General features: G+C 43.4%; 1 protein-coding gene across 1 annotated transcript in view; it reads left to right on the forward strand.

The window, feature by feature from the left end:
* The window catches only part of PCNT (pericentrin), a gene marked incomplete in the record, with an annotated part of 2,997,294 nt that overhangs the window by 162,298 nt on the left and 2,816,624 nt on the right, over positions 1-18,372 (forward strand).

Here is an 18,372-nt window from a genome sequence, read left to right on the forward strand (position 1 = left end):
GACCAAAAAAGGTGAGGAACAGGAATTAATAGCTGATGAAATGATGGGACATTGTCACGGCTGTTTTTTACGAAGTAAGTGACATATATAGTAAAAAACTTAAAACAGAAAGGACTGAGTCATTTAATAATGTCGTGATGCTTAGGGACTCCCCGAATGGGATACCAATGGACTGTAATGGTGAATTACGTGTTTTGGACAGATGTAGTGTTGATTAGTTGAGAGTTCTTTGTTAATAGGGTACCTCATTTTAACGACTAGGGCTTGGCTGATATTTCACCCATGCCTACAATTTGTAAATTCATTGAGTCAAACCAATATTCTGTAATTGATATCACATTGCAACCAACACCTATTGCATGTAATGATTCTAAAGTTGAAGAACATTTTCCAAATAATATTGTTTTTGAAAATTATGGGGCAAGGGATGACCATTTTGAAAATGTTGAAGGTTTAGAATTTTTATTGTTGTCCCAGTTGGTGGAAAGTATGGATAACAATGATGAATGTTTGCAGGATGGTGAGCCGTGCATTATTATTAATAATAGTGAAAACGACTTTAAGATTTATAATTATTCTAGAAAAATAGTGGTAATTGATCATCCGAACCTTCTGGCAAAGAGTTTCACTTTTGTTTCAACTAGGAGGAGGAATGTGGCTGATACATTAATAGACTTAAAGTGCTTTACGCGTAAATTAAACCTAAAAGTTTGGTTTAATGGATATAAGGGAACTAGCGAACCAGGTGAATGTAGACTTAGTAAACCAAGCATTTTTTATCCCCCTTTAAACAACTTGGTACGCATATATGAAAAAATATGTGAGAGAGAGTAGGCAATTATGTAAATATCCCTGGTTAGATTATGTAAGTAATTTGACCATGAAAGAAGAATTGTTAAAAGAAATGATCAGTGATAAAGCAGTATGTATGATAAAACCAGATAAGGAGAGTGGGGTGGTGTTAATGAACAAAAGTGATTATTTAGATAAGATGAATCTGTTGCTAATGGATGGAACTTATGAAGAGAGTTCTTTAAATGAGATCCATATAGCTTATTAGAGGATTGATTTAGCCTTGGATAACCTGTTATTTCAAGGTCAGATTAGTTTGGATGAACATAAATACATGAAAAATGAACACCCCATAATACCCAATATCTTAGGAATACCGAAGATCGACAAGGTCCTATTTAACTTGAAATTCCGGCCCATTGTGAATGGCCAACGATCAAAAACGTGTTTCATAAGTAAATGTTTGGATTGTATAATGCAAAAAGGTTTAACAACATTCACATATATTACCAAGGATTTGTGGCATTTTTTGGAGAAATTGGAAAAAATAAAGATATTCCCAGGATTAATCATTGGTTTACTATTGATGTGGTTAATCTTTTTTTCATCATACCACATGGTGAGGGGTTGCAATGGTTAGAAACACAGTTGATTAAGACTCTAGTGTATGATCAGGATTTGATCAATAAATTTATTGCCCTTATGGATATTGTTTTGAACAACAATTATATTCATTTTGAGGGACAATATTTTAAACAGATAACTGGAGTGGCAATGGGGACAGCGTGTGCCCCCATTTTTGCAAATTTTATTATGTCCCATTGGGAGCAGGAATATATAATGAACAGTGTTTATTGGTCGAATATACGTTACACTAGGTTTTTAGATGATTTGTTTGTGATGTGGAAAGGCACTGAAACACAGCTTAATGAATTTTTGGTGTATATCAATAGCACTGTGGAATTTTTACGGTTTATACACCATTATAGTAAAGAGCAAATATCTTACTTAGATGTGCATATGACTTTGGATAGAAACAAGGAGAAGTTATTTTCCAGGATTTACAGAAAGCCCACCTTCTCAAATTCTTATTTAGAATTTGGTAGCTGGCACCCCTTGCACCAAAAAAAGTCAATAGTCAAGGACAACTGGTGAGGGCAGCCAGAATGGTAAGCTAGACTGTGATTTTTTTGGATGAAGTTAAATTCATAATATGTTTGTTTGCCAAAAGGGGATACCCCAATGCATTTTTGGATAAGATTGGTTAGAAAGTTATAGGTAAATGCATGAGTGGCATATACAGGCCAATATTAGGTGGTTGAACCGTTACAAGTGGAGTGGTGTCAACCACTAGACAAGAAAATAACAGAATAATTGTTGGTAAAAACTTAGTTTGAGTTTTATCACAACATATAATTTTGATGCCAGTATGATTTCTGAAGTAATCAAGAAAAACTGGGAAATTTTGAGTTGTGATACTAATGTTGAGCAAAAAGTGGGGAGGGCCCCCCCCCAAAAAAAAATTGTATACAGAAAGGGCAGATAATTTAAAAACCTGTTTGAGGTTAATGGTTGAGAATACAAGTAGAAGCAGCAATAGAACAAATGGAAATTTTAAGTGTAGGATGTGTAAATTTTGTGCACACATTTTGGAGACCAGTGATAAATTTAATCTTAATGGTATGGACATTTTTATCAAAGGACATTTTAATTGTGATAATTTCAATGTGGTTTACATGACTAAGTGCCAAATGTGTCCTATTTTTTATATAGGAAAGACAAGTAGATTTTTTAAAAACCGATTTGCTGAACATAGTACAGACATTAGAAAAGGAAGAATCACTTCTGCCCTGTTTATGCACATCAAGGATGATTTTAGGATGATGTAGGAGGACTCAAAGGCAAAAATTAAAGTGGGGAAGGGGATTCCTCTCTCAGAATTTCTGTTTCAGCAGAGGAACCAGGCAATTGGAATTGCCTAGTCATAGTAAGGCATTGCTGAGTCCAATTATGGTGGCTGCCAACAAAACAGTTTATTAGAAAATAGAAATCCAAAGTCTAAACCAACTGTACTAGAAGTAGTGAATACAGTAAGAGATAGAAAACTGGAAATTGGATGCTTAGAAAAGGGTAAGAGCTCATTACGTAGAAAAAAAGGGAATTGTGGGAACAATACATGCAGAATAACATTCTGGAGGAGGAATGAGGTATAAAAGAAGGCAGCATTTTACTTAGCTATCTAATGTTTGACAATGACTGGATAAATCATAAGTGATGTATAATGTTTGCAACTAAAAATATATCAATATGATTTGTTACATATATGTAAATGTATGATTTGCCTAATGTTATAAGTGATGATTTAATAAAGATGTTTTTTAAAAAAAATCCATTTTAGACTAACTTTGGATGCTTTAAATTGCTGTTTCTTCTTAGCTCATAGTAATTTTTAAACAAATGTTTTTTTTTTCCACTTAGGAGTTGCAGCTCTACTGAAATACATGGGAGATTACATAGGCAAGAGGTCTGAAGCTGCAATATGCATTCTCCACTTTTTTGGCCATAATTAATTTTTCTATGTTATAATTTTTTTGGACATTTGGAAGCAGACTGCAGAGTATTTGAATTTACAGATTCTTCTGGAATTCATGAGAACTTTTTAAGGCTTTTTTTTTGTTTTCTCTTCCGAGTTTTGCAGGGCTGTCCAACCTTGGGTAATCTGAGACATTTAAAAAAAAGTCAAGGTTTTTAATGAAACAGTAGACAAGATGCTGTGATCTTTAAAGAACAAATAATTTCCCATTAAGGGCTAGTTTTCTAGCTGTAGTAAAATATTCAATCTGCTGGCATTTAACCTTCATAACTCGGGTTGTTGGCAGTGTCATTGTTTACTTTTGCATGCTCCGTCTTCTTGGCAGCCACTGGCTCAATGCTTAAGAAATTCTTCACAGGTCTAAACCACTGTAACTTTCGAAACAAATGCCCCCAAAATTAGTCCTTTTAGAAACTGAATGTCTGTTCTGGAGTGCTTATCACACCTCTGTTTAAAGTTATGACCAAATCCTGTTTACATTTGTGACCAGCATACCTCTCAACCTCTTCATTTTAATGAGAGCTCTGCGATAGTTCGGCTTTGTTTACTAAAGTAGCTATATCAGTTCTGATGCTTGCAGTTGTCAATCACAGTAAATTTGGAAGATAATTATCTGTCAGTAAACATCTGTACCTTGATTTAATGAATTTGTTCGTTGAAAAAGTGCTTTTGCAAAGATATGTGCTCCCAAGCATTGACTACATCTCGAGTCAAAACTTCCTCGGTTACGGGTACCTCTCTGTTGCTAGTAATTTAAAAAAAAATCTTTTTTTTTTCACTTCTGTTCTTATAAAAAAGGGCCTGATTGCAAATAGCACAATTCCAGCTGAAGGTCGGATCTTGCATTTTCAATGGTGACAGTCAAGGGTTGAGTAGAAATTGAAATAACTTCAGTTGTTATGTGGTCCTATCTTGCCTACATTCATTACTAATGGGTTCGGAGCTGAGAATCGGCTCCGACTCGGCCGACTATTTTTTCTAGCACGAAGTCTCTAATTGGCTGGTCTAACCCGGTATCCCAGGATGCACCTCGCCCCAACCCCCAGATCTCGTTTGCCGCTCGTTGAGTTAGGACGTGGTCTCGCGCTTGGCTGTGGCTAAGTACACCTTTACTAAACTTTCTAAAGTTTTGTACTTCTCCTTTATATATAAAAAGCTATTTTCATAGCTATATTGTGTTTTGTGTGTGTTTGAGCCTGTTCAGTTTAATTTTTGGAGAGTGTGTGTGGTTTCCCTTGTGTTTGGTGGGCTAGGCCCATTTAATTTAGAGGGACCTAGTCCTCTCCGTCATAAATCGTTCTGTAGTTTGTTTTGTCGGTTCTTCTTCCTTAAGGAACGTTTAAGTTAGAGTTCCTGTGTCCAGTAGTGTTTCCCGCCTTCCTACTGTTAGTTGTTGAGTGTTTGGTTTTTGTCTGACATGTCGAAGGAGCATAAACCCTCCGGGTTTAAAAAATGCTCTAAATGTGCTTATAAAATGTTGATTACAGATGGGCATGCCATCTGTGTTTATTGCCTTGGTGCGATTCACCTACAAGAGTCATGCATTGTCTGCCATTCCTTCAGCTGTAGGGTGCTGCAGGAAAGGAAAAATAAACTAATTTTGAAGGGCCTAGTTAAGCCCTCCTTTGAAGAGGATCTAGAGTCTGCTTCTTCTACTGGCAAGTCTAAATCTACCAGAACTAAGAAAAGATCTCCGGCTCCATCTAGTTCTTCGGAGCCCCCAGAGAAGATTTTGAAAGTAGTTACTACCTCCTTGGTTCCTTTGGCTTCGGAGCCGCAGGACAAGCTATCTGTTTTGGATACTGCCTCCTCGGCTCCATTGTCCTCGGGGCCACAGGAGGTATCTGTAGTACTGGAGTCTACCTTTACTCCAATCTTTTTGGAGCCAATTTGGAGCCGGTCACCCATTGTTAGGAAGAGTCCATAGGTAGGAGATCCCAATCTCCTTCAGTTTCCCCCAAATCCTCGAGGTTGTCTGATTTGGATGTAGATAGGGTGGTCCAGAGGCTCCTTCAGTCGCCGGTGTTAGCCAAATTGTTTTCGGCTCTGACCCAGTTGTCTCTGGAGCCTGCCCCCTTGTCGGTACCAATGATTCCTCCTCCGAGCACCTCTGTGTCGTCTGGAGTGCTCGGCACCGAGTGATGTCCTTGCTCCGGCTCTGATACCCCTGGCAGGTTTATCGGAGCCGACGTCATCTCCAACCATTTTGGTTCCAACATCTGTTTTTGGCACTTGAGTTTCCTCGGTCGGGCCCGAGGGGGATGCATCAGGACTTTTGTCGGCTCCGAGCCTTCCTCTCAGGGCTTTGGCTAGGGGGACCCCGACCCCGTTTGTGGTCTCTGAGATGGGTCAGTCCTCTGAGTCGGGGGGGGGGGCCCGCCTTCGAGGCCATGAGGAGCGCACTAGCCAGGTCGTCAGTGACATCACTTGAATTGGTCACTCCATCCCCATACACCTTGGCTAGAGCCTCTGCCCCCCATATCAGTGGACAGCGGAGCTCGAAGGCCTGAGGACACCCCCATGAGTGGTCCCCAACTTTTTGAGGGCCCCTCAGAGTCTGTGCCTGAGGAGCCTCCCAGGAAGAAGTTGTGCAAGAGGAAGCACATAGACTCTTCCCAAGACGAGTCCATCACCTCCGATACCGACCTAGAGGATGCAGAAGGGTCCCCTAAGTCATCCTCCGATGATGTCTCTTTCTCCGACATCCTGGAGATATTGAGGCAGAGAGGCGACTGGCCTTCTAAGTCCCCCTCTGAGGAGGAGTCAGCATTCCTCAAGGCCTTCGGAGCTCAACCTTCCGCCTCCTGGGTGTCTCCACCCTTCGATGAACTCTAGGACCTGATTTGTCGAAGGGTGTGGGAGCACCCTGATTCCGTGGAACTGGTGCCCAGTCGTCCGAATAAGTTCCTGTCTGCTCCCCCAGGGAAAGAGTTTTTGACAAAAGGGGTCCCTGTAGATGCCATGGTGGTGGCGTCAGCCACTCAGCAGGAAGTTGCAGAGGCTTCTTCCTAACAAGGAGTCCAGGAGTATGGATCGGTATGGGAAGCGTACCCTGTCTTCAGCGACCTTTACACTGCGGTCACTGAATTACCTTTGTCAGTTTACTCGGCTCCAGAGAGATCTCCTCAAAGAGTTGGGAGATACCTTGACTGGTAACATGCCTTGGGCGGTAGAGCAGACTGTTAACGCCCAGTTGTCTACCCTGGGTTCCATTGTCAACTCGTCCATAAGGCTCATATCTTATGCAGCCGAGGGGGGGGGGGTGAGTAGGGCAGCTAGTTCAGGTTTGGCTCTTAGGAGGCAAGCCTGGATGCGCCTGTGTCACTTCGCGGAGGCCTTCAAGTCTTCCTTCACTGACGCCCCCTTCGATGGGTCCTCTCTTTTCGGACCCAAAGTGAAAGACACTCTCACCAGATGTGAGCAGGAGGGTAAGACCTTATCTGCCTTAGGGGCTCGTTTTTCTCTTCCCTCTAGGCCTTATCCCAAGGCTCAGAGAGGAGGGAAGATATGGTTCAAAAAGTCACAAAAGTCTTTCCCCGCCACTCATGGTGAGCCCCCCTCCAGAGGCAGAAGAGGGGGGAATTACTCTGGAAGATGCCGTCCTAGGGGCAGAGGAGGCCCCCGCAATTTGGGAGACCAAGACTCCTTTCGCGGATCTTCCTATCAGTACCCCTGAGGGATTCCCTGACTGTGCTATTCCGGAGCCAGTCGGGGCCGTGTTTTGAAGCATCCTCAAGCCTGGGAGAGCATCACCCAGGATCGATTGGGTGCTTCAAATAATTACCGGAGGTTACACCATTTCCTTTACTTCACCCCCTCCCCCAATCAGGAAAAATCCCGGACGTTCCACCCAGTCAAAGGGATCAAGCAACGCTAGAGATATCAAAGCTGCTAGAAAAAGGAGTCATCCAACCGGTCCCCTTAGACCAGATCGGATCAGGAACTTACTCAAAACTCTTTTTGGTTCAGAAAAAAACAGGGGACCTGAGACCCATTCTGGATCTCAGCCGATTCGACTTCAGGACGTAGTGATTCAAATTCCTAATGGTCACTCTTCAGTCCATCTTCCCATTGCTGGGAGAGGGAGTATAGATGTGCTCCATCGACCTCAAGGATGCCTATTACCACATCAAGATGAACAAGGCATCCAGGAATCATTTACGCTTCCGACTGGGAGCCAGTCATTTCCAGTTTCGTGCCCTGCCCTTTGGTCTCACCACAGCCCCCAGGGTGTTTACCAAGTGTTTGGCAGCGGTGACAGCTCACCTGAGACGTCTAGGATTCCAAGTGTTTCCTTACCTGGACAATTGGCTTCTTACCGCCCCCACCAGGCATCTCCTCATTTGAGTCAGGGAGGCTATCATAACCCTTTGCCAAAGGCTAGGGATTACATTAAACTGGGAAAAATCTGCCTTGCTGCCCTCACAGCGTGTTGTATTTATAGACGCAGAGCTAGACTCTGTTCAAATGAGGGCCTTTCTACCTCTAGAAAAGATAAGAATGCTGCAATCTCAAATTCAAGCTTTGTTGCCCCTCAAGAAAGTCCAAGCCAGATTAGTTCTTCAGCTTTTGGGATCCATGGTGGCTACCATCATGCTAGTGCCCTTAGCCAGGATACACATGCGGATCTTCCAGTGGCTCCTTTCAGTCCAGTGGTCCTTTCAAAAATTCCCTCTCTCTCATCCAATTCTCCTCACGGAACAATGCAGACAGGATCTCCGTTGGTGGCTATGTTCCTCCAACCTGGACAAGGGGAGAAATCTAGTTCCTTTGTCTCCTGCTGCCACAGTGACCACGGATGCTTCCCAGATAGGGTGGTGTGGGGGGGGGGGCATTATCTGGGCAGAACGGTCCAAGGCACGTGACAGGATCACGAGGTACACTTACACATCAATGTCCTAGAGATGAGAGCGGTGCTATTAGCATTGCAAGCACTCCAGAGCTCTTTTCCCCGGGGAACGATTGCAATTCACTTGGACAGCATGTCGGTCGTGTGGTGCCTGAACAAGCAAGGAGGAACCAAGTCTTATCCCCGTTGCAGAGAAGCCATGAGAGTGTGGTATTGGGCAGTGTCTTCCCAATCGTTTCTAGTGGCAAGGCACATTTCGGGAAAGTCCAACATGATAGCAGGCAGGGTAAGCAGAACTATTCTGATGCCTTACGAGTGGTCTCTGAACAACCGAGTTGCGACTCTGATCTTCAGCAGGTGGGGTCAGCCTTGCTGCGATCTCTTTGCCAGGCCTCTCAATGCCAAATGCAGCAACTACTTCACCCTGATCCCCCCACATGGGGAGTCACGCAGGGACGCACTAGTCCACGGTTGGCCTCCCAGTCTGCTCTATGCCTTTCCTCCATTTCCTCTGTTACCAAGAGTGATTCAGAAAGCCATATACTTGGTAAGCAAGATGATTCTAATTGCCCCACACTGGCCTCGCCAAGTCTGGTTCCCCTTTCTTCAGCAGTACACAGTGGACGGTCCTTGGACTCTGGATCCAGTGCCAGACCTATTGACTCACATGTCGGGACAGTCCCACCCGTCCCTTCCTACAGTCCCTCAGGTTGACAGCCTGGCTGCTCCACTTCCATCATTAGACTACATTCCCTTTCACCTGAGGTGGTGCATATCCTATCGTCGTCTCACAAGTCCTCCAACAAATGGAAAAGATTTTCCATCTGGGCTCAGGCCCAAGGTCTGGACCCTTTCACAGCCCCTATATCGGCGGTCTTAAACATTTTAGCTATGCTCTTCTGACAGGGCTCCGCTCCCTCGACCATTAAGGTGCAGCTGGCGGCCATTTCTATCTTCCATGTATCCTACGAGCCCGCTCTTATGGGCCATAAACTTTGTAAGGCCTTTTTGAAAGGAGCCTGGTTACTTCGCCCTCCTGTGTCAGAACCCCGTCATGCCATGGGATTTAAAGCTGGTGTTGCAAGCCATCACTTCTCCACACTTTGAGCCGGCTGCTACTTGCGAACTAAAATTCTTATCTTGGAAGACGGCGTTCTTGGTTGCCATCACTTCGGATAGAAGAGTATCAGAACTTCAAGCGTTGTCCATTAAACCCCCGTATTTGATCTTCCATAAGGACAGAGTATCCTTGAGACTTAATCCATCCTTCCTTCCTAAGGTGTCTTCCACATTTAGCCTCCACCAATCCATTGAGTTACCGGTGTTTTTTTTCCAAACTTCTCCAACAAAGCAGAGTTCAAATTTCATCAGTTGGATGTGCATAGACAACTGAGATTCTATTTACACAGGACGAAACATGTAAGGAAATCAGATCAATTGTTTGTGTCCTTTTCAGAGAATAGAACGGGTGGCCCTGTTTCCAAGTGCACAATTTCTAAGTGGATTAAGGATTGCATTTCCTTTATTTACTCATCAGCAGGCAGAAATTTACCATTCCCAGTTGAAGCTCATTCCACCAGGGCAGTCTCGACTTCGATAGCGTATCATGCCAGGCTTTCCTTGGACAACATTTGTGCAGCGGCCACCTGGGCTTCTCATCATACCTTTATCTCTCATTACAAGCTGGACGTGATGTCTAGAGGCCGGGCTTCCTTTGGATCCACGGTTCTCAGGAGTATTTTCCTATGAGCCTCCCGGGTTAGAGGTGCTAGGGATGCTGTCCCGTCAGTAATGAATGTAGGCGAGATAGGACCACATAACATCAGTTAGTTATGTACTCACCATAACGATCGATGTATGTGGTCCATCTCGTCTACATTCTTACGTACCCTCCCACCTGCCCCCTTCCTGAAGGATTTGGAGGAAAATTGCTCTGAGACCCTTCAAAATTGGTTATTTGTTCCCTTTTCCTGGTTGACGATATTCCTCTTAGTGAGGTCTGTGTATGTGGAGTGATTGCGATGTATGCAAACAAGATCTGGGGGTTGGGGCGAGGTGCATCCTGGGATACTGGGTTAGCTCAGCCAATTTGAGACTTCGTGCTAGAAAAAAAATAGTCGGCCAAGTCGGAGCCGATTCTCTGCTCCGAACCCGTCAGTAATGAATGTAGGTGAGATGGACCACATACATCGATCGTTATGGTGAGTACATAACTAACTGTTTCCTTAAAATCACCGAATTCATTCTCAAAAGTTCTGTTGTGTCAGACTTCACATCGTTTTTAAGAAATATTGGGTATTGCTTTCCACATGGCAAAAAAGCATTCCCGACATTTTCCAGCACTCAAAGGCACAAATCGCCATATGCAGCTTCTGTTTCGCTCAAGAAATCGCAAAACCTAAGATGACTCTGGTCTATTACCTCCCCTTATAATTTTAGTTATATTTACAGCTACTTTCATGGTATTGACTTAACACAGAAATTTTCCACAGAGGAGTTCTTTGCGATATTAGTCAGTGAATTGTAGGCCAGTTAATATTTTTTTTCAGTAGTCCACATAAGCCACTTTCAGTCCCCATCATAGCTTTGACACCATCTTTTACGAAGCAGAAACATTTATCAAATCCTCCATATTTCATAACAGACTTTTGAACTGCTTCAAAAATATCACTACCTTTAGTAGTCCCATGCAAAAATACAAGACTGAGGAGTTCTTCAGTAATAGTAAAGTCCTCTTGAATAGTTTAAAATAAAATTAAAAGTTGACTTGTGTCTGCTTTATCAGTGCTTTCATCCAGACACAATGAAAAGTGCTCACATTTTGCGATTAAATCACACAGCTTTTTTTGAAATGTATTGATCCATGTATTGTACGATTTGTTGAGATAATGTCACTGTTTCAAACTTCTCAGTTAATTTCAGCTGGTTAAATTGTTTTGCCATTTCAAGTGCACATTTCTTTCGCTATCACACTGTGTGACTAAAAGGCCTTTTTGCCTTCGCTAACTCCAGTGCTACTTTGTAGAAAGAGGCAAGGCTAGAACTTTCAGTGCTAAGTTTTGCAAAAAAAAAACTGGTTTGGTACATCAATTTCTTCTTATATTCTGTAATAATGGTGCATCTCTATTCTACACTGTACACATAAAATGTTTTACTGTGTAATGTACTTCATTGTCTTTTCACATTGTACTCTCTAGCCACTGACAAAATGTAAACAAGACATTGAATATTATTCCTGTTTGTAATCAAGTAGTCTGATTACAGTCGGCTTTGATAAACTCGCTTTTCATCTTCAGTTTTTCTTTTCTTGTTAGGCATTTTTGTTTGAGGATAAGTATTAATAAAACACAACCTCAGTATGGTGAAGCAGATGAACAAACTAACAACACTAACTGCGGGCACAGAAACGACCACAAGATTCACCCTGGGCCATGTGCATTGGAACAAAACAGTGTACAACACTTAACACAAACTTTTCATGCACTGCACATCTTTCTTCAGTCTATTACAGTGAGTATGCAAAATGAATGCTGTCTTAAATTCAACAATTTTCAGATACTGACACTGCCAATAAAACAAATAATAAGACAAACTTACAAGTACGAATGGTTCATCTTTAAAAAGCATAATTGGATCTTCCCCCATTAATGCACACCCCTTTAAATATGGCAGAGCTAGGTCAGATAAGTTAGGAGAGTAACACACACACTCCCCCACCCCATACACAACTGTCACTATCCATACTACACTTTCATTTGGAAGCCTTTACCTTACGTTACCTCTCATCTCTCCCCACTTGCTTAGGCAGTGGTGTAGATTAGAAATTCCACGTTGTCCTCCGCTTTTGTCTGTCTCTACGAAGCAGAGGAGAGTAAGGTCCAGCAAATTAATTGCTACCCCCACTTGTCTTGTACAGTTTTACAGGCCCTATCCCTCTGCTCGCTTCCCCTCAGCCGTTCCTCCTACTTGCACAGTAGTCCACCGCAAATAGTGCATGATGTCACTCTGCCCCAATGAAAGCCGCCAACCAGAATAATTTGAGAACTGCTGCTGAGTGATGTGTTTAACACTGTAATAACTTGGAATATTCAGATTTTTTTCTCTTTATGTAACTAAAGAATACCTTGGAATTGGTATCAAATTTTGAAGTACAGCCAAGTTCATAACTATATCTTGAAGAATCTGATTATGTACCAAAACTGCATGTTTTATGTGAGAGATCATAGAGTGAGAGAGTGAATACATGTATGAAAGCAGAAGTGTGTATGTGAGAGAGATAGCGGAGGGTTAGTGATTCCTATTTATATTAAAACGGTTGGACTGTACAAAATTGCACCGTGGGCCACATGGTTTGGACAGCCTTAATCCAAGTCACTTTCCATTGAAAATGTATGATTTGCATTAAACTACTGACAGATTTTAAGAATTGTTACTTGATTTGGTAAACATTTTCTTGTACATTCTTTGGAAGAAAATGAGATTTGTAGTGAGTTCTTGTATATAATTTTTTGGGAAAGGGGAACAGATCCTTTGCATGAAATAAGATTTTCTTTTAACTTATGCTTTTGTCTGCTGTTTCATTGATTAAGGAAAAGCTGATGTAAAAAACTGAAGCAGTTGATGGTTTAAAAAACTTAGATGTTCTTTGTGTTTTACTGTTGCAGTCATCCCATTTGGGTTATCTGCCTGCAGGTAGCCCTCAGCTGGCCTGAATACCAGAGTCTTGGGATTTCTGCATCAGATGCTGTCGCTTCCTCCATGATGTCAAGTCGTTAGTGGTGTAAAACATGCAGCAAACGCCATTATATCAGTCTTTCTTGCCGTAAGGTGCTCAAAGCAGAAGCAGTTTGCAAGTGCCGGTCGGCCGACTGCTGAAATTTTCATTTTTGAGTTTCAGACCTGAAGTCTTCAAAAAGATAAGTACCCCATTGGAGTCCTTTTTTCTTGCTCTAACCGATGTCAGAAAAAATTAATAGTAGTCTTGCCTGTGGAAGGCTAATACCTCATAGAGATTTTCATTCTTACTGCGTCACCTGTTTAGGCCCAAACCACGATGTCCCTCGGTGTTAGTTTTGTGCGTTGTTCAATGTCGAACTATTCGTCGTCAGGCTATTTTTGTAGCTAAATACTTTCACTGTCTATCTCTGTACTCTGGAATGGCTTCGTTAAGCCGTCTGACTACCGATCTTCCAAACAAAGTAAGGATAAAGACAGAGACAGACCGCATAGGTCCAAAACTGCAGATGACACTTCCGTTAAGCTAGTCGCCAGTCCGCCGATACTCGGTGAGGTGCTTTTGCAGCCCCTGATACTCGCTTCTACAGATCTGCAGGCCTCTACTGAGACCCATTTAGCGTCTGGTGTGCCGCAAGATGCTTCTTCGACTATGGAACTTATGGATGTCTCTACCTTGGATGGGTCCGGAGCCGCTGTGCAGGCACCGACTTCTGAGGGTGTATTCAGGCCTACCGATTTTCATATTAAACTGACGACTTTGTTTCAAGTCAAAAATACTGAATTCTTCAGGCCTAAAGTTCGCACTACACCTAGGAAACCGGCGACCAAAGCGCATTCTCAGGCCCACATGCCTCAAAAACAAATGATTAGAATGGCCGAAGACCTTATTAATTTAATTAGGGGAAGCCAGCCTTCTCCCTCTAAGAGATCTAATACTGATTTTCCTTCTGATTCTTCTGATCAGGAATCTGATGTCACTGTTCCTTCTGACTACCAGGACATAACCTTCTCTACCTATGAGGATTCTGATGCTGAGGATTCCATTCCCTCTGCTTCCCCTCCAGAAGATTTTTCTTTTGGTGAAACCTTGCGTACCCTTGGGGAGCATTTCCGCTATGAAAGCCAGGACTATTCTTAGTCCAAAAAGAGACTCAGGGAATTTTTAAACCTGCCTCAGCACAGGACTCTAGCTATCCCTCTTGTTCTGGAGATTGTCGATGTTTTCTTGGAATCCAGCCTTACCCCGAATACTTTGCCTCCAGCTCCCAGGAAACCTGACCGGTACTATAGAGTACCTGACTCTCACAGCTTCCTTTTCAAGAATCCTACTGCGGATCCAGAGACCATTTCCCAAGGACCAAAAGACGTTAAGGCTACTACTGCCAAAAATCCTACCCCTTCTGACAGGGATTGTAGGGCTTTAGACAGATGGGGTAAGAAGGTATACACCTCTGCTACTCTGGCCATTAGGGCTTTAAATTGCCAGTTTCATATGTTAAAGTATCAGCAGCATATTATGGGGCTAATTAAACCGAAAATTATGTTGATTCCTGACTGTTCAGAACACAAAGATTTACAAGATTTAATGCATTCTGCTGACCAAGTTTGTAAACATACTTTGCAGTGTGGTTTTGATGCTTTAGAAGCATCTTGCAGGGCTGCTGTCACTGGGTCTGTACTTAGAAGGCATGCTTGGCTTAAGGAACAAAACTTGCCAGTGTAAAAGCCAAATTATTGGATGCACCCCTTATACCAAGAGCGCCTATTTGGCAATAAAGCAGAAGTCCTCAAAAGGATGGAGGAAAAAGGCTAAATCTATGCAAACTGTTAAAGATTTCTTGCAAGTACAACCACCTAGTTTCAGTAGGCATTGGTCTTCAGAGAACTGGTCCTTTCCAGTCCCCTCCAGGCCTTTTCAGTCCAAACCCAGGGGCAGCAGACCACCAAGACTTCAGTCTCAGTTTATGCCCAAATCTAAGCAGTGGGGTGCTCTCATGTCCAAAGCCAGGAATAGTAAGCCACCCCCCTTTGGTAAAATTGCACAATAACTTATCCTTACCTCCTTCAAGCCTTGCTCAACTACTTGCACCTTTAGGAGGAAAGCTTGCCCTGCATGCAGAAAACTGGGAATACATTACCCAAGACAAATGGGTTTTAAACATAGTCTCCCTAGGATGCAGATTCCACGTCCACTCACTCCCAACCCTAAGTGGATGGCCAGACCTCCCCCCAAACCAGTGGGCGGAGGCCCAAAAGCAAGTACTCTTTCTCCTCAGCATCAAGGCTATTCAGCCTGTCCCAGCACAACAAAGGAGACAAGGCTTTTATTCAAGACTGTATCTGGTTCCCACAAAAGAAAACTCCTGGCATCCTATCCTGGATCTGTCTATTCTCAACACCTTTCTGGTGGTTCCATAATTCAAATTGCTAATTCTCCAACAGCTGCTTCCTATGCTAGCCAAGGATTCCTGGCTGGCAACCCTAGACTTAAAAGAAGCTTACCTGCACATCTCCTAAAAGGGAATCTTGCAGGAAATACCTATGCTTCAGGGCAGGCTCTGTGCATGATCAGTTCTCTGCACTTACCTTTGGCTTATCTACTGCGCCCAGGGTATTCACAAAGTGCCTAGCTCCAGCCATTGCATTTTGCAGCCATAGAAGTATTCAGATTTACCCATACTTGGACGATTGCCTGATTAAGGCGGAAAGTCAGGACTTGCAATTACAGCACCTGGCATTTGTAAAGAGAATTCTAACCTTACTGGGGTACACCATCAATGAAAAGAAATCACACTTTGTACCCTGTGAACAAATTGTATTCCTGGGAGCAAGCTTGAACACAACTTCCCAGATGGCATTCCTCACTCCAGGGAAACAAATTTACTTGACAACTTACTTCAACCTACTGGCCACAAAAACCCAGCTATCTTCAAGGAAAATACTGCAAGCTCTGGGGTTCATGGCCTCTTGCATTCTGTTAATTCCATATGCAAGATTGCATATGAGGAAACTTCAATGGTATCTAAAACGTCTATTGTGTCAGCATTCTCAGTACCTGGAAACAATAATTCTTATCATTCCTTGTCTAAGGGCAGAGTTTCTTTGGTGGGCAGAGGCCTGCAACCACAACAAAGGACTCCCTTTCTCTCTCTACCCCCTGCCACCCAAACCCTAACAACAGACGCATCAGACTATGCACAGGGGGCTCACATGGCAGGGCAGTGCATTCAGGGCAAGTGGGACCCAAAGCAGATGCACCTGCATATCAATCTGAAATAAATTTTAGCTGTACAGAATGCTCTGACAGCCTTCAAAGACCTAATTTTTCCAGGACAACTATTGGTAAAGACAGACAGCACCACAGTCATTTGGTTCATAAACAAGCAGGGGGACCCATTCCTACCCACTCTGCAGACTAGCCTTGGCTCTGTGAGACACAGCTTTGAACAACCAAGTGCATCTACAAGCTCAATTCCTGCCAGGCAAACTAAATTCAATGGCAGACAACTTGAGCAGAAATGTCATGGACCCACATGAATGGAAACTGGAACCCAAAATATTCAAGCTTTTGAGAAACAGATGGGGGACTCCAGAGACTGACCTGTTTGCCTCCCCTCAGAGCTATCAGTTGAACAAATACTGCAACAGAACTCCCCATAGTCAAGCTTGGAAATTGGATGCCCTGTCCTTTACCTGGGAAAGCCTCTCAGTCTATGCCTTTCCCCCTCTGCCTGTCCTCTCGAAGGTTCTACTAAAGATCAAACAGGACAAGCTAAGGACAATCCTGATTGCACCAGACTGGCCACACCAGCACTTTTACCCTCTTTTGGCACAGTCTGACAGTGCTACAACCATGGCACCTGTCTCACACCCCTTCCCTGCTGTCCCCAGCAGGCGGGCCAGATTCTGCACCCTCAACTTCAAACCCTGAACCTTGCAGCCTGGCTAATCCCTTGAGCTCACCACTGGCAACCCTCAGTATGCAGGTGCCGGATGTCATCCTTGAGGCAATGAGGCCGAGTACTAGAAAATCCTATTCAGAAAAGTGGAAAAAGATACTGTTCCTGGAGCCAGTCTCAGGGGATGTGCACAGCGGTGCCCAGCTTAACTTGTGTACTACAGAAATGTTCCACCAAGGGCCTATCCTTCTCTTCAATTAAGAGTCATGCCTCAGCCATCTCAGCTCATTATAATACTGAACCACCCCTCTTCTCTCATCCTCTGGTAAAACAGTTTCTTAGAGGGGCCAAAAATTTAAGACCCCCCCAGGAGAGCTCCCACTCCAGCCTGGGACCTTAACTTTGTATTGGAAAAACTCTCTTCCTCCCTTTGAACTGGCTGCTACAGCAGAATTAAAATTCCTGTCTTGGAAAACAGCTTTACTTCTAGCCATCACTTCAGCAAGAAGAGTGAACTGCAGGCCCTTATGGCAGTGGAACCCTTCATTATTTTCCATGTGGACAGGGTTTCCCTCAGGACTAACCCATCTTTTATGCCCAAGGTGGTGTCTAGTGTGGCTTTAAACCAATCCATTAATTTGCCTACATTTTCCCCTAATCTTCATAATAAAGGGGAAAGAATACTGCATTCTCTGGACATGCACAGATAGCTTAGATTCTATTTGGACAGGACTAAGCCTGTCAGAAAATCTGACCAGCTGCTAGTCATCTTTGCTGCAGAGGGGAAGGCCATTTCAAAGCAAACCATTTCGAAATGAATAGCACACTGCATCCATTTCTGCTACAAGCACCGTGGAAAACCTACCCCACAGGTGATAAGATAAGAACACATTCCACTAGGGCTGCATCTACCAGTACTGCATTTCTCACAGGAGTCCCTACCAGGGACATCCTGGAATCTGCAACCTGGAGCTCTGTACATACTTTCTCCAAGCATTACCACTTTCCTATCTTTTTTCTAAATCCAGAGCTGGATTTGCCATAGCAGTCTTACAGGGCCTGATTGCCAGCCCTATTGCTTCTTAATCTACCTCCACCCTTCCTTAGCTTTGGGAATCTACCCAAATGTGATGACTGCAGCAGTGAAACCCGAAGAACATAGTTCAGTTGTGTACACTTACCATAAATGTAGATGTTTGAGTGTATTCACTGTTGCAGTCCTGGTTACCCTCCCTCCAGCCCCCTGATTGTCTTTGCTTTCACCTATCCTTTTTGGTTTGGCATATCTTATGCCATGTGTATTTGCTTTTTGCTGGGGGTGTTCCACACCATGTAATTGTTTCCTATTGTGGGGGCACCTGACATCTGGGGCAAGAAAGACTGATGTAATGGCGTTGGCTGCATGTTTTATACCCTTGATGACCTGACGTCATGGAAGAAGCGACAGCATTCGACGCAGAAATCCCAAGACTCTGGTATTCAGGCTGGCTGAGGGCTACCTG

Source organism: Protopterus annectens, chromosome 2.part0 (genome assembly GCF_019279795.1).
Source record: "Protopterus annectens isolate FY-2018-M chromosome 2.part0, PAN1.0, whole genome shotgun sequence".
NCBI classification, from domain to species: Eukaryota; Metazoa; Chordata; order Ceratodontiformes; family Protopteridae; genus Protopterus; species Protopterus annectens.